Source organism: Myotis nattereri, assembly GCF_964212035.1.
Source record: "Myotis nattereri genome assembly, chromosome: 7".
NCBI classification, from domain to species: Eukaryota; Metazoa; Chordata; class Mammalia; order Chiroptera; family Vespertilionidae; genus Myotis; species Myotis nattereri.
In genome coordinates, this window is record NC_138082.1 from 16,968,388 (window position 1) to 16,984,386 (window position 15,999).

At 36.8% G+C, this 15,999-nt stretch overlaps 1 protein-coding gene across 1 annotated transcript in view; it reads right to left on the reverse strand.

Moving 5' to 3' along the window:
- Positions 1–15,999, reverse strand: part of ERBB4 (erb-b2 receptor tyrosine kinase 4) — a 925,368-nt gene that overhangs the window by 185,207 nt on the left and 724,162 nt on the right. The gene's annotated exons all lie outside the window — the stretch shown is intronic.

A 15,999-nucleotide genomic window follows, 5' to 3' on the forward strand; every position in this document is an offset into this window, starting at 1 on the left:
CTAAAGTAGCAGTGTTGCATGTCTGTGGGGAATCGGAGGAAACATTAGCTACCAGCCATGGGCAAACTACGGCCCGCGGGCCAGATCCGGCCCGTTTGAAATGAATAAAACTAAAAAAAAAAAAAAAAAAAAAGACCGTACCCTTTTATGTAATGATGTTTACTTTGAATTTATATTAGTTCACACAAACACTCCATCCATGCTTTTGTTCCAGCCCTCTGGTCCAGTTTAAGAACCCATTGTGGCCCTCGAGTCAAAAAGTTTGCCCACCCCTGATAGGCCCTCTGATGGGTCTTGGCAGCCTCTCCCATTTGTAGGTATAAGGCATTAGAGCAGCTGGTATACTCACTGTGAGCCTTTACATTATGAATACCAACTACTAAGAAAGACTAGAGAGTTCTGGGTCATGCATCGCTCAATGTTCCCCTCCTGCCACCACCTCCAACCCCCCTTCTCCCCACCCCTGTCTCTGACACTAGGATTGATGTTTCTAAGCTCCCTCATACAAAAATTCTAAACGAATAGTCTGCAGTTAAATCATTAGCGTTTTGTTTCAAGGACCTTTGTGGCAGGCTTGCAAAGCTTGAACTAGACAAGATTAAGCCTGGAAACAGGAAGATTAGGGAGAGTTCACACGAAGTTTCTTTACAATTTGGTGTTGGAATGAGAAATACCAGAAAGCTGGAGGTGCTTGGCTCATGGGGGATGGTGTCACCATGCACTAGGGTAGGAGCACAGGAACAAGACAAGTCAGGTCTAGGAGTGAAGAATAGGTCAGTTTGGGGCATGTTGAAATGAGGGCCTATGAATCCTCCGTGTTGTTTGAACTAGTAAGCAGTTACATATTCTGATCTAAATTTCAGAAGTAAAGTCTGGGGCAAACATCTGGAAAATCTATTTTTCATCTTAGCCTGAAATATTTTTATCACTTAAATATCCAATTTATTTTCCTTGTATAACCTCTAGGTTTATTTTACCTATTTTTTTTTCATTTATTTAAAAAAAAATATCCTAGTCCAGTGAAAGTTCACACTTATGTAAATAGAAAAATACATCATGTACTAGTAAAAGAGAATTTGGACATTCTATTCCACCCACTTGGTGTTACTACTATTTTTTTAGGTTTCCCCATATTCTCCAAGGCTGAATGATATTCCCACTACCCAAATATTTTATGGCAACACATATAATATATTATAAGGCCCAAACTTTATTATTTCTCACAAAAGGTATTCAACAGCGTGACATGATAACCTGGCTAAAGGAGATATTTTTTGATCCAAGTCATGAATTTGAATACAGTCTCCCACTTACTAGTGAATATTTCAGCCAATTATCCACCCCTCTCAGAATTTCAGTTTCTTCATTGTAGAAATGTATTTTCCAGATTGTTGTGAGATTAAACGAGGTTAGATACACAAAGACCCTGGCAATTTTCCTAATACGCTGTCATTGTTGAAACACCAATGACTTAGAATAGTTTCTTGGGCAGTCTACAAGTAAGTACAGATATTGACCACTTAAACCTCCCTCTCTGCCGGGAGCCGGTCCATGCTTGCTGTTTCAAGGGACCTGGCATATATAGCATACTGTTCTCAATATGTTTGCTGTGTGTTTTAACCAAGGCCACCTCTCCGAGAAAGGTTGTTTCCCCAGGTAGGGATTTTCCCCTGAAGTTAGGGAGGGAATAAAACCTCTTAACTAAGTGCCAGGTGGGAAATTAATCACTTTAACTACGAATAATCATGCTTAAGCTACATAATCTTTACTCCCTGGAATGGAGATAAGAAACGCCCTAACCTTTGGAATAGAGATTGATAGGATTGGAATCAACTGGTATAAATACAGTTGAAACAAGACAACAGCACACAGAACTTAGGAGACAGAGAGAGAGAGACAGAACCTAGGCACAGAACCTACACAGAACGTTCTCTAGAGACAGAAGAACTTCGCTGGAGAGAACATGGCAAAAGATCCTGGACTGAACCTGACTACAGAAATTGGCAAGAGAACCTGACTAGAACCTGGTGACTGAACCTGGCTGGAGAACCTGGACAGAACCTGGCTGGAGAACCTAGCGAGGGAACATGGCTACAGAACCTGGCTGGAGAACCTGGAGAACCTGGCTAGAGAACCTAGCAAGAGACCATGGACACAGAACTTGGCTGGAGATCCTAAGCAGAACCTCTCTGGAGATCGAGACCAGAACTTGGCTGGAGATCCTGGCTAGGCTGCTGATCAACTGAACACTGTCTCCGTGTCATTCCTTCTTTGCCAACTCCGTCCACACCTTTGGGGACCCCTGGACCCGCTGGGGTTGGACCCCGGCACCTCTCATTGGATCTAGGGATAAGCATGCTCCCAAGAGAGGCTGATGAGAATATTTTTCCTAGATTATTATATGAAGGAAATTAGAGGGTACATATGGTATCCTACTCTCTAAACTCAGAGCTAGTGGGGCACTTTACACAAGCTTTGTAGAAGTTGAGATGAGAGAATTATCTGTGGCTGCTTAAAGCCTTTAATTTTCAACTTCCAGATCATTCCTGAGCCACTGGGGTATTTCTGTGTTCCACCAGATCACTATTATTGTTCAAGTGGGTGTATTTAATTTACTTTTCTGATAACAGAGCCCCACATTTAGAGAGAAACACTTCCCACGCTTTCAAACTATCCATTAGTTTATAACATTTTATGTTTTCTCCTTGACAAACTACAGATTGAGTCTCATACATTAGTCCAACACATAGGTCAACAGATGTTGCAATGGCAAATTGAAAATGCCAGTCATCAGGGATAAAATGGAAATATATTATTACTCTCTGGAAAGTGTTATATAGTAATCAACACCCGGAGAGAAGAAACATGATTTGAAGAGTCAACATATATGCTCATGTGGGTCATGGTCTTTTTCTAAATCTTCTTTGAGCTTCTTCCTATTCTTTTGTTTCATATGACTTTTTAAATGGTGAGACTAATTTTATTCTTACTTATAAGTATTTCACCTTGAAATTAAGCCACTATTCCCTATCAAACACTGACATGTTCCCAAATTTAAGCACTTTTGAGAATGAGAAATCCAAATGATAAATATCACTTTGTAATCCTCCAAGGCCCCTTGTTCCTGAATATTTTATGCTCTAATGCTGATTTGTAAGTCAACGAGTTGAGGTGTACGACAGTGTTCCCATTCAGCCTTATCAAACTCATAGCACAGAGACCTTGTAGTGTAATATCTCCTCACCAAAAGGACAGTGAGATAACATAGGATCATACTTCAACAATGGCTTAGCTGGCAAGTACATATTTTTAAGCTGACTGTGTGGTTGACTTGCATATCAGAACTGTCTTTCATCAAGTCTTGATTGGCTGGACTGCTAACCTTGAACTAACAGTGGCCTGTTTGGAATACATTTCATTTAAGGTGTTGAAAATAATATCTTGTATTATTAACAGCGATTCCTTAAAACCTTCATTTACTATCCACATAATAACAACCTGGCATCTACATTACCCTTTAGAAATTGAAACATCACTGTATCTATTTGAATTGCTAATGGGAAAAGGAGACATGCAGAGAAAATTCTTAAGTAATAGGAAGTTCTTACACATAGGCTTTCATTTTCTTATTGTGAAAAGTTGGCATTAATAATTCAGGTCTCTGTGCTAAAGTATACTTTAAAGCCGGCTCATCTTTGATGCTTTATTACAATTTTAAATGGGAGAAAACTTGGTCAACACACATGGATCACAGATTTTACACAAATTTTTCTTTTTTGCTTTTCTGATATTGTTTTAAGAAGTTCAAAGTAGTTAGTGCCTAAATCTAAAAAGGAGAAAATAATTTATTTATTCAAATGGGCAATGGCATGGGCCTTGTGATAAGATAAATATTAAACTTACATCATCTTCATTCAGACTAGGAAATGGCATATTGTTCTTCCTAAGGAAAAATGACTTTGTAAAAATACCTGGAGGTGGGGTTCTTTTCAGAATTAACAGTAATACCCCCTGGACCACATCAGGGAAATATAAGCGTTCACAGCCACTGCCCATCACACTATAACATATGCTCTGTTGTATTTCTAACTTCCTGAAGTCAACCCAAGTTGTGGTACATGACCTAGAATTGATTTCCTTTTAAGAGAGCTAAGAGTTACTGGAATTGATTTAGTCATTCCCAGCTTATTCTCAGTTCTAAAGTGTGCCATCTGAAGGGAATAGCACTCAAAAGATTCTAAATGAATGGATGCTACTTTTCCATAAAGAAAAACACTATTTTATATTTATATCATACTTTATAGATGGTAAAATAATTTTTAGCATACTCAACAACACTTAATCATCTTTTATATTTTGCTTTGCAAAATAAAAGAGATTATCTGAGTTGCCGATTAAGCTTCTACCTTATAGGAAGTAGAACTAGAATTTAACAGCAGTTCTCAACCTGTGGGTCGCGACCATCGGAAAACACATATAGCATATCAGATATTCACATTACGATTCATAACAGTAGCAAAATTACAGTTATGAAGTAGAAATGAAAATAATTTTATGGTTGGGGGTCACCACAACTTGAGCAACTATATTAAAGGGTTGCGGCATTAGGAAGGTTGAGAACCACTGAAAGATCTTCTAAACTAAGAGTCTAAATTATGTCACCTCTTCATAAGAGTTCTCCTAATTAGTATTGACAACATTCTCATTTAAATATTAAAATAAAACATAGAATTGCTCTCTTTTAAAAAGTTTTAATGAAGTTGAGGAGGACACTGGCTTTGCAAGGCGTGTCAGGCCATAAAGACTGTGAACAATGCACTGCCCTGGGGCGGCGGGGGGGGGGGGGGGGGGGGAGGTGATTATCGCTGGCCCTAGGACAGATCATCATCGGATATGGCCTGGGGACCCCCAACACCTGGGGCCTTCCTGTCAGCCCATGAAGAGGGGTGGAACCCTATCTGCAAGACAAAGACCCAGAAGGTTACAAAAAGTGAAGCCCTCTGTGTGTTACTCACTCTGATTTGGAAATTATTCCCGGAGTCCACTAGTGTCAATAAACGGGGTCCCGCCCTTTCTCTAGGAAGCGCGCTTGGTATTTCTTTGGTCTTCTGCAACAAAGTCACCTATAAGTTTACACTGGATAACTTTCGATGCAGCTGGTAGGTCCCTCTGGATACTAGATATGGCATTAATTTGACAACAGTTCTGTTTACTTCAGAGGCAGTGGAGAGGCGTTAAGCCTTATTAGGAAAGGCCTTTCATTTATTTTCAGTTAGAAAACTTTGCTAGCACAATTATATACAAACTATTTTTAAATATCTTAATCTCCATTGTAAATAGGAATGTTATTTCCTTAACAGCCACAAATTTATATGAAGTATTGAAGTACATTTTTACTATACACAATAAAAGATTACTAAAGAGATATGTAGATATAACCCAGTTGAGGAAAAACAAAAGTCTTATGAAATGGCACTCTTTTTTCTATAGGCAGCTACTTTCTTTCTCCTTTTTTTTTTTTTTTTTGTTTTGTTTTTTGTTAATCCTCACCCAAGGATATTTTTCCATTGATCTTTAGAGAGTAGAAGGAAGGGGGAGAGTCAGAGAGAGACATGGATGTGAGAGATACACATAGATTGATTGCCTGCTGCATGGACCCCAACCATGACTGGGGAACCAGCAACCAAGGTCCGTGCCCTTGACTGGAATCAAAACCGGTACCCTTCAGTCCATAGGCTGACACTCTATCCACCCAGCCAAACCGGCTAGGGCTAGGCAGCTACTTTCAATGACAATTAGATTTCCAAGCAGAAAAGTTGATTTATATTATTGAACCAGTTGATATTATTCATAGCTCTCAAAAATTAAAAGGTAAACAGTATTTGAGAATTTTGTGTTTACAGTGTACAAAAGGTCGTTCTTTACCTTTTCACAATATGTTCATACCTACAACCCAATAATATGTCACTCCTTTGGGTGAGCATTTATGGCCAGCAATTTTCAATAAATTTTAATAAGTAATAATTACATTTAAATGGAAACCAACTAGTTCTTGATTTTAAATAAAATAGAATATTTATTAAAATTTTAAAATAAACATGTTAGAAACAATAAGTTTCAGCATTTAAAATAAGAAACGAGCACCTATATCTTAGAACTGTATTAAACTTTAATATCATATGAGGCTTTTAGTGTTAAATGAGTTGCATGAAAATATTTGCATGTGAATTTATCCTCTCCTTACTTAAAGTGGTTTCCAAAAAATAAACCAATGAAAACCACACACACATAAAATGGTTAAAAAATACATACAGTGTATGTGTATATTTACACAAATGTATATGGCAAAAACAAAATCAGGGTAAACAAAAAAACTAAAACAAGTTTCTATTTATTTCATAAATGCATGCATTTTAGATGAATGCATCCAAATAAATTGGAAGGCCAAAAATGTTGGCATTCTTGCACTGCTGAAGAGTTTAAAAGATCTCTAAAGCCAACATTAATGATACTATTCTCTTCTACTAGTCTCCTATCATACTTTCTCTGTACCAACCTGATGAAATATTCTCTTTTGCTATCATTTAATATGACACTAGACAAATTTCATTAAGGTTAATCCTATGCATACTCCATCTTTACAATCCTTAGAGTACATAGATAGCATGGGTCTTTGCACATAGCAAGCACTCCATAAAAGACTAATGAAAAATAAATAAAGTAAATATATCTTACCCAGCCTTCCACACTAAAAATAAATATGTACTAAACACTTACTATTCAGGATATGGATAGTGTGGGAGCTACAATGTGTGAAGTAGCTATTAAGCAAAGCCACTGATGACCTTGTTGGGAATGCAAAAATAACACACGGGTTTTAGGCGTTGTTCTTTAGCACATATATTATAAATTTATAAAAATATTAGAGAAAAGGGAGTAATGTAGGATGAAAGTCACTCTTTCAAAATCAACATTAGGTGAAAAACTAGTCAATTTGTATTTTAAAATATCTCAGCATAACAATGAAATACTTTTCCTTTAATGAGAGTATAGTAACCCTTTCTTAAAGTGAATTAATGTTCCCAATTTTGAAATTAATTTATTTTTAATTTTAAGGGAACTTGGCTCATTACTTTAAAGGAAAAAAAAAATATTCTGGCTTTATAATCAAACCTATTGTGTTTGGAAGCCTCCCAAAAGCTCACATGTTTCCTATGGTTCATTTGCCACATGCTTGCTAGAGCTGACAATTTTTAATTTACTGGTCAGATTCACATATTGTTTATAGGCATTATACAAACTTTAATCCTGAGTCACTAAAATTTCATTGTGAAGAAACAAGGAAATTACAGTGACTATGACTGACATCAAGTGGGCCTTGGATCTTAATTATAAATTGTCAAAATATAATAATAACAATAATAACTGGCTCCCTTGGCTATTTTCTTACCAGGAAACAAATGAAAAAGGGAAATTTATTTCTGACCCCAAATCCCAAATGTTTCATTTTCATTTTCCCCAAGTTAACTTTCTCACCTAGCTAAGCAGCATTTCCTGCTATTATTAGCTGTTGGTCCAATATCACTGAACAGCAGCCATCCAGCCCCTTGCTTCAATGAGCTTAGGGACTCCCAAGGAAACCCCTGTATGCAGACTTCTGCTTACAGCTCCTAATTATTTTCTAAGAGATAATGGAGCATTTAGAGGTTAGATTAAATTTGTAAGTAGATCAAAACCCTAGATAAAATTGCAGTATCAAGCATCACTGTAGAAAACCCTACGCCTTTTAGTTTTGAGATAAAGAGCCCTTGCTGATTGCTTATTTTCTGTGACAAACTGGTCCCATAAATTGATTACCTCAGAGGTGCTCATTCTTCTGTCTAATCACACTGTGCTAAATGAACTATGCGTGAAGTTTAAGCTCTGAGCAACAAAAACAGGCCTTCTTAGGAGCTGCAGCAGCAGTTATAAATGTTCCAAAGACTGTCTTGATATTTTGGTGGAAAAACAAACAAACCAACAATTGAGCTGTTTGTATAGCATGCATATTACAACTTATTGTCTTAACAGGCTAAAAGAAGTACGGATATGGTAATCCTGTTATGCAAACTGGTAATTATGAGCTTAACATGTTTATACAATACAATGCATTAGAATTCTTTTTGTTTGTATAAATCAGAGGATTTGTCTGGAATTTTGTCTGGTAGGAAGTCAGACAAACTCAGTTTGATTTCCTAGTCTGAGGGCAAGAATGAGTGACATAAAATGTCATATGAAGCAATAATAAATGAGAAGAAAATGATGAGGTCATTGACAGGGCTTTATAGAGCAAGAATACCTCTTGAAGAAACCTTGAATTCAATGAATGCAACAGGTCACCTCAGAAACTCAGAAGAAAAAACTCAGAAAAAAATAAAAGTATAAAGGAACTTCTGCTACTTGTTTTATCCCTGTGACAACTGTCTCTCACTTAGATACTGTGATTTTTGGAGCAGACAGAATAATGGTATGAGAAACCAGTAGACTTTGGAGCTGGAGAGATTTCTGTTGAAATCCAGGTTCTGTCTTCCCTTACTGGCTTTGGAATGAGAAAAATGATTTAAATACTATCCGTTCTCCTCACAAAAGGGACATAATAATACCCATCTTCAGACTTTGCTTTTCCTCAGTCCAGATGCAAAAATATCATTTCTTTTGTTACTTTCTAACCTGTAATTTTGATGTCGATTTTATGTATTAGGTTCTAGAAAATATAGTTAAAAATCTCTGCTATTTATAGTTGATTCGTGGTAAACATGATCGAAAACACACTAGATGGATCCCTTCTCGTTCTGATTTTGCTTCATCATTGAGTTGCAGTTTTTGTCCAAATCCACCATAGCATATTGCACAGATAAGATTTTGCTACTTCATAAAGGGAGGGAGAATTGAGTGCAAACAAAACAGTCCCCAAATTCATCATTGTTTATATAGTATCTTTAATCTAGATGGAAATCACTCCATGTGTGATCCAGGATTACTGACTCCTGTTTCTAAATGTGTGCTTAAACTAAACATGAAGATCTCCATCAATCTTAGGTGAATCTCTGTCCATATCCATGTCAGAACATCCTTGTACTATAATGTAAGGATAATGATGGCATGGAGGCAATGCTGACAGAGTTTCTATTTGCAACGATTTTGATGCAACCAAACTCTGTCAATTTGTTTAGTTCTGGACAGTCTATGCTTTGCAAATTGTAGAAGCAAACCTATTAATGACAGAGCATTGGTATGAGGATCAAATGTGAAATACATTTGATCATTCTGAGAAAACTATTATAAGAAAAAGTTTGAGACATTCTTGTGAAGTAGTCACTTTTGTATTATCATTTTTAGCAATGCCAACTATTTGCTAATTGTAATAGATGACTACCTTCTGGTGAAATTATATTTGCAAAGGCACATTAAAGTATGGTGGAGAGTATGTTTGCCATTTATCCCTACACCACAGTGCAGTGAACATATATACAGCATGGTTGCCATTCGATATGCAGTGGTGGAGTTAAGAGACAATCCCTGTTATCAGGGATCCTGTAATCTAGTGGTGGAGAGTGGGCCTCTACCATAAAAACTAGGACACATAAACCTATCATAACCTATCATGATAGATGCACTAAGGACAATTTCTGAGCGCTGTTAGTAGGATACAATTTAGATTAAAGGGGTCAGCAAAGGGATCTTGGAGGAAGTATAGTTAGGCTGAGAAAATAAGGGTAACTAAGAGTTCATTATGTGGCATTGGGGGAAGGACACTCCAGGCAAAATCATTGCTTGGCTTGGTCGGCTTGGAAGAGGAGTGGTAAGAAAGTCAGTAAAGAGAGAGAAGACTGGGACAGTAAGTAGGAGCTTTAGGAGCCAAAGATCTAGTATTTTATTTTACTTCAGAAAGACACTAAGAGGTTTTATTCATGCTTAGTATTGACAATTGGAAGCTATTCTCATAATTCAAACTGAAGACACTGGTGGCTTTGATAAAGGTGGTGCCAATGGAATATAAAAAAGAGGAAGCTGCTCTCCAAATGTGTTTTTGGCACAGAATCAAAGTTTTTGCTTTTGAATTGGAAATGGATATTGAAAGTTTGAGAGGTTGTCACATTCAAGAATAAATCCTAAATTCCTAAAAGAGACAAACAGTGTGGATGGACAAACAAATTATATAAATAGGTAAAAGTGAATGCAGAGGAGATTTAGAAGAGAAGATGAAGAGGTACATTCTGAATGTGTTATACTTGAGATGCCCCTGAGACCTCAACATGGCCATATCAAGGACAGAGATGAGGTCAGTTTTATAAAACACACTACAGCTAGAATTTGATAATCCTGCGAGATAATCTAGGGAAAATGTATAGATTGAGAGGAGATATAGAAGAAGGCACTGAGAAATAATATTTCTGGGATTGCTTACTGTCAACTTGATATTGAAAAGTGAGAAAGTTGGAGATTTTTGTAAGGATGTCATTATAATAACGCTAGGCCATGAATATAAGTTGGCTGTGGAGGGATGTGAGAACAGGTGGCAGCTGAGGACAGTGAGAAACAGGAGAGAGTCAATGACTGGGAGATATCAAAGAGGATAAAGCGTTCCTCACTTAAGTCCTATAGAAAAATAACTAGAGGAGGTGGACAATGTGGTCAGAGAAGGGGGTGTCTGAAATCGTAATTTCAGATGTGATGTCATCTCCAGACAAGTTCTATACACTAACAGGTTGGGTACAAAGGACAGCAAAATAAACTATGAAAGAAATAATTTACTGTAGTCACTATTTTTTTTTCTTTCACTTTAGTAGAGCTTTGAAAGAATTTAAATTCTGTCTCTAATGGAGTGTATAGATTCTCTTCTGAAGCTATTATTTTTATGAGTAAAGTAACTATCTAAAACTTTTAACTACTTTACCTTATTTTTTTAAAGGAAAAAAGGACTTAACTAATTTTTATGATCATACCAACAGTATATAATCCTGTGACATCTAAGTAATGGGCCTTAAAGAAAGAATTGTGCATTTCTTTTTACTTCTAAAATTGATGAATTATATTCATGTATGTAAATGAGAAAAATCTATAAAGTCTAAAAATATGATTGATGATTGGATTAAATTATATGAATTTTTTGAACATCTACTATTACTATGACACAGAGTATAGCTAAGAATTAGTGTTAAATGCATAAAGCCATATGCATTTAATGTAAAAATAGAGTTGTAGCAAAAATATCTTTTCAAATCATTTTGTGATCGGTCTGCTATAATCTGAGAGAATATACAAATTCTGGCAACAAAGTATATTAGTTCAACCCACTAATATGACATCAGTTAGTGTTGAAACAACTCCCGTCAAGACATTGACTGTTGTAAAGTTGCTATATAAAAGAGAAACATATAAAAAATTCACATGAAAATTACTTCCAAAAATAGCAACATGACAGCAGCAAAAGATAAACAGGATGTCCTATTGTATAGGGTGAGGGAAAGAAATAATTCTTCTTTTAATAAGAAAATCACCATTTACACAATAAGTCTGGGTCATTTGAAATTCATTTCCTTGTAGCACTTGACTGTGAACTCTGTAGTTGATTTGGTGGTGAAACTGAAGCCAAGGAGACTCAGCTAAATTTAACCATTATTGATAAGGCACTAGAATTTATGATAATTATAGAACTTCTTTTTTCCAAATATTAATTTTTAAGAAAACAAATTAATTCAAAATAATTAAAGACATATTCCCTTCTTAGGCAAATATAATTATGTCAAATGATAGTGGATTTAAATATCAGGGGGAAAAATCACAATAATGGTGGAAACTCAGGGAAACTTAAGAACCTGCTTGATTTAAATGGACCATGGACCCCAATTCCAAGAATCCTGTTCAATAGCCTCATTTTTAGGTATGTGTGCTACACCACATAAAATAAAAGACAAAACAAAATGAAGCATTTCCCCAATGAAACAGTATTATTTGAAATAATTAGGAATAGATGTAAGCATTCTTCTTATAAAGGTGGACTTTTAGAATAATTTTCTAAATGTTGCTCAATGTGATATTCCTTTATGGGACTGAAGAGTGTACTGGCCATTCACTAGCAGAATGTTATTACTGTCATTACGAATCCATTAGACATATTCAGGTGAGCTGAGTAACAGCCTTGTGACCAAATTCTCCTTCTCTAGCTTTTAATGTAGCATTTAATAGAACACAAATTGCTTCTTATTTATTTTTTTCCTATAGTAAATATTCTAAGAAAATGTAAAAGTCCTCTTCCTTTGCCCTTGGATATCAATAGAGATGTTAAATGCAGCGAATTTTCAGTATTAAGTTGCTGCATTTGTATTGTTTATTATAATAACCAATAAAGCAGAGCTATATCAGATAAAACTAGTAGGAGAGGTTATTGAATCCAGAATACTCCATCCTAAGTGTAAAGTTTGGGGAGTGGTGGGGGAGGTGTCTAATGCTTAATAAGAATATGCAGTTTCCATTGTGTTTGGAATCTTCTATAAAAATGGTATAAAACACATGCACACATGTACAGATAATACAAATACACACATGCATTTGTTTGTGAAAGAGACAGGTAGCATGGTTGCAGTAGACCTTATCTGAGTTTGAAAGTTATGCTTGGAACACTCTAGTCTAGTTCTGTACTATCTGATTTCTACCTGCCTTTCTTTGCCCAACAGCTCTTTCTACTAAGCCTGTTTTACCACCCTTGGCAGGTAGGACATGCAAAAGCATTCAACCAATGACTGGCAGCTGGAGTCTTTACATCAGCGTCCATAACCCTTGAGTAGGATAACCCTGAAGTATATGTCCTATACTGGCTGCCAGAGTCTCTCCAACGGGAAAAAAGTAAAATAAATAAAGGTCCAGTCACTCACCACGGCAGCTTGTGTCAGTGACTCCCCTGTCGCTTTTCCATGCTGTCCTACTGATAGCCATTTACCTCCCAAATGAAACCTTTCACGCAAATCCTTGTCTTACCTTCAGCTTTTGCTGCTAGAAGAATCTAGACTAAGACGTATGCCAACCATATGACTTTTAATTTAATTATCCTAGGAATATTTGAAATTTCAACTTAATACTTAGGTACAAATTTCAAATAATTTTGCTTACACAAACCTTTTTATTGTGATTTAATATGTTGTTCAAGTTTTTATAACGATCCACACACATAATAGATGAGCTAAAAATGTAGGTATGAGATGTAGGCATATGTTTGCCTTAAAATTATACCAGGCTATTTCAAACACTACTAAATTCACCATCAATTTTGCCAGTTCAACTGTGTTTTGTTAATTCTCATCTGAGGATATATTTTCCCCCAAGAGTTTTAGAGAGAGTGGGAGAGGGAAAGACAGAGAGAGAAACATTGATGTGAGAGAGATACATCCATTGGTTGCCTTCCACATGCCCTGACCAGGCCAGAGCCAGGGATTCGAGCCTGCAACTAAGGTATGTGCCCTTAACTGGAATGGAACCCAGGATCCTTCAGTCCACAGGCTGACGCCCTATCCACTGAACCAGACTGGCTCGGGCTAAACTGTTTTAATCATTGTATTAACCTTATAATGTTTTTAAATGTCACAAAAATAGTAAGAAGTGTTTCTGCTTGTTATTTATTGATATTCTGCCAATAGCAATTGATCAATCTGCTAATCTTGTAGCATTCATCCACAAGGAACAATGGGAACAGTCAAAATATTTTCCTTAACTTTTAAAAAACTTAAAGAAAAACCAAACAGATCACCATCCATCAACCATCTAGGAAAATGACTCCTTTCATGACTCCATCACAGCTTCATTTCAAATTCAGCAGAAACCTAAGACTTAAAGCTGCCATCTCACTCATGTTACCATGGGAATAGACCTCAGATCAGGGAAAAAGAAATAGATGGGGTTAGGAGCTCTCAAATAATCATTCAAAATCATGATGAGGGTTTTAGAGCTTCTTTCTTCGGTGATGATTTTGTAGCCTCTTAACCCCTTTTTGCCGGTCTGTTTCCATGGAAATATGACAAAAATGGCTGTACAAGCTTCCTGCAGAGGCCATTAGCGTTCTTGTGAATTTCAGCTTCCGCGGCAGTCTAGGCTGGGTTAGATCTTTTTTCTATCAGTTTTACATATTAACCTACACTGTTCCTACACTTTGGCATTTCCTTTCTAATTTCTACTTTCTTTGAAAATTCTCTTCACAAATTTATAGCAAGATCACATTGATTTGTAATATCACTGGACAAGGCTTCAGGTTTACATTTTAATATATGAACCAGGACATGTAGCCGCAGAGTGTCAGAACTTTTAGAGGCCTACAGAGGGAAATAGTATTTAGTCACTAGACTCAAAGTCTGATAGATAGGTTTGGCGTTAGCATCATAATTAGCTAGTTAATGTTGGTAATAGGGAGAAAGCAAAGGAGAGGCCAGACATTGTAAGCATGGCCCTCTGGGCAGCGCCACCAGGAAGCTACAGCTTCACACTCCCCAGGAACCACCAGTCCGTTCCCTGCAGATCACTGCGGGGAGGGATTGAACAAAGGGGTGGACATGGGCAGTGAAGTCAGAGTGACAAAGGGGAGGTGTTTGACTGCCAGTCTTGATAAAAGGATCATTGGCTAGGAGGGTGGGAGCCACTACAAGGTGAAAAATCTTGGAAGGGAAAAAATACCCAGGTAAAGAGTCTTCTTACTCCTTTTCCCTCTTGCCCTCTTGTTCTGTGACCTGCACTCACCATGTGCTCACCTGTTCTCTCTCCAGAGCCATGTGGCCTTAAGCAGCTACATGACCCATGGCCATGAGGACCCCACACACAATGGACTACAGGTGGAAACACAAGCTAAGCTAGCCAGATGCAGACTAGACTGGACTGTATTTTAATTTGGAACAGATATTCTGGATAGTGGCCTTAATCCTGGCCCTGCTGAAGACAAGATTGAGCTTTTTCTATGGCAAGGAGGGATTTTGGAGGGGAACCCTGTTTATTTTACATCATCAAGCTTTCTATGAAACCCTATCCTCCCATGGGGGCCTCTGCTATTTACTTTTCCAAGAACTCCACGTTCACTGATAACATTGATAGATATGTAACAGGGGTGATATTTAACATATTTAGTAATTGATAAGGCACGGCACCAACTGATCAGAGCAGCAGGTTTGTATTAGCTCATTACCAGCCCCATTACTACCAATAATAATTTAAACTAAAAGTAGTTCTACTTAAGATGGTTAGCATTGTGCCCAGATAAAATTTCTAAGGTCACAAACTGAGCTCCTATAAAATTTACAAAAGAGTTTATAACAGAAACTGGGTAGAAATAACAGCATGCTATGTGTATAGCTTCATTTCTCCTACCTACTGAAATTTGCTGAACAGCTCAATCCACAGGTTTTGCCAGGGGAAATCTTAAAGTTCTGATTGACCTTATAAAGTACTTTTATTCTTCAGAACTCTCTTATTTTATAGTTACAGATTTTACCTTTAAGATCTTGTCCTCTGAACTTGAATTGAATAAAAGTAAATTTCAATGCGTAATTATTTGATTTAGCTAGATTCCTAATTTAAATTCAATACAAACTAAGTTATTACATTAATTACTCTCTATTGATGTTTTCAACTAAGCAGGTCATAACAACAATAATATCCAGTGCACCAATAATTTTTCAAATCATCATCACCACTCCCAAATGCAGTTTATCATATTAAACACATGGCCCTTGCGGGCAGGGTTTGGCCGGCAGGCCAAGTCTGTACTTCAGATTATTTGTGAAAATAAAGTTTTACTAGAACACAGTCATATCCACCTCTGTGTTTCCTCTGTCTATGGCTGCATACTTACTAAAAAGACAGAGCTGAGTAGCTGCCACAGAGACCACATTGCAGAAGAGCCCATTTATTCTCTGTGGTCTTTTAAGCAAAAGTTTGTGACTCCCAGCTCAAGCTTTTCATTTTAATAAGATTATAATATTT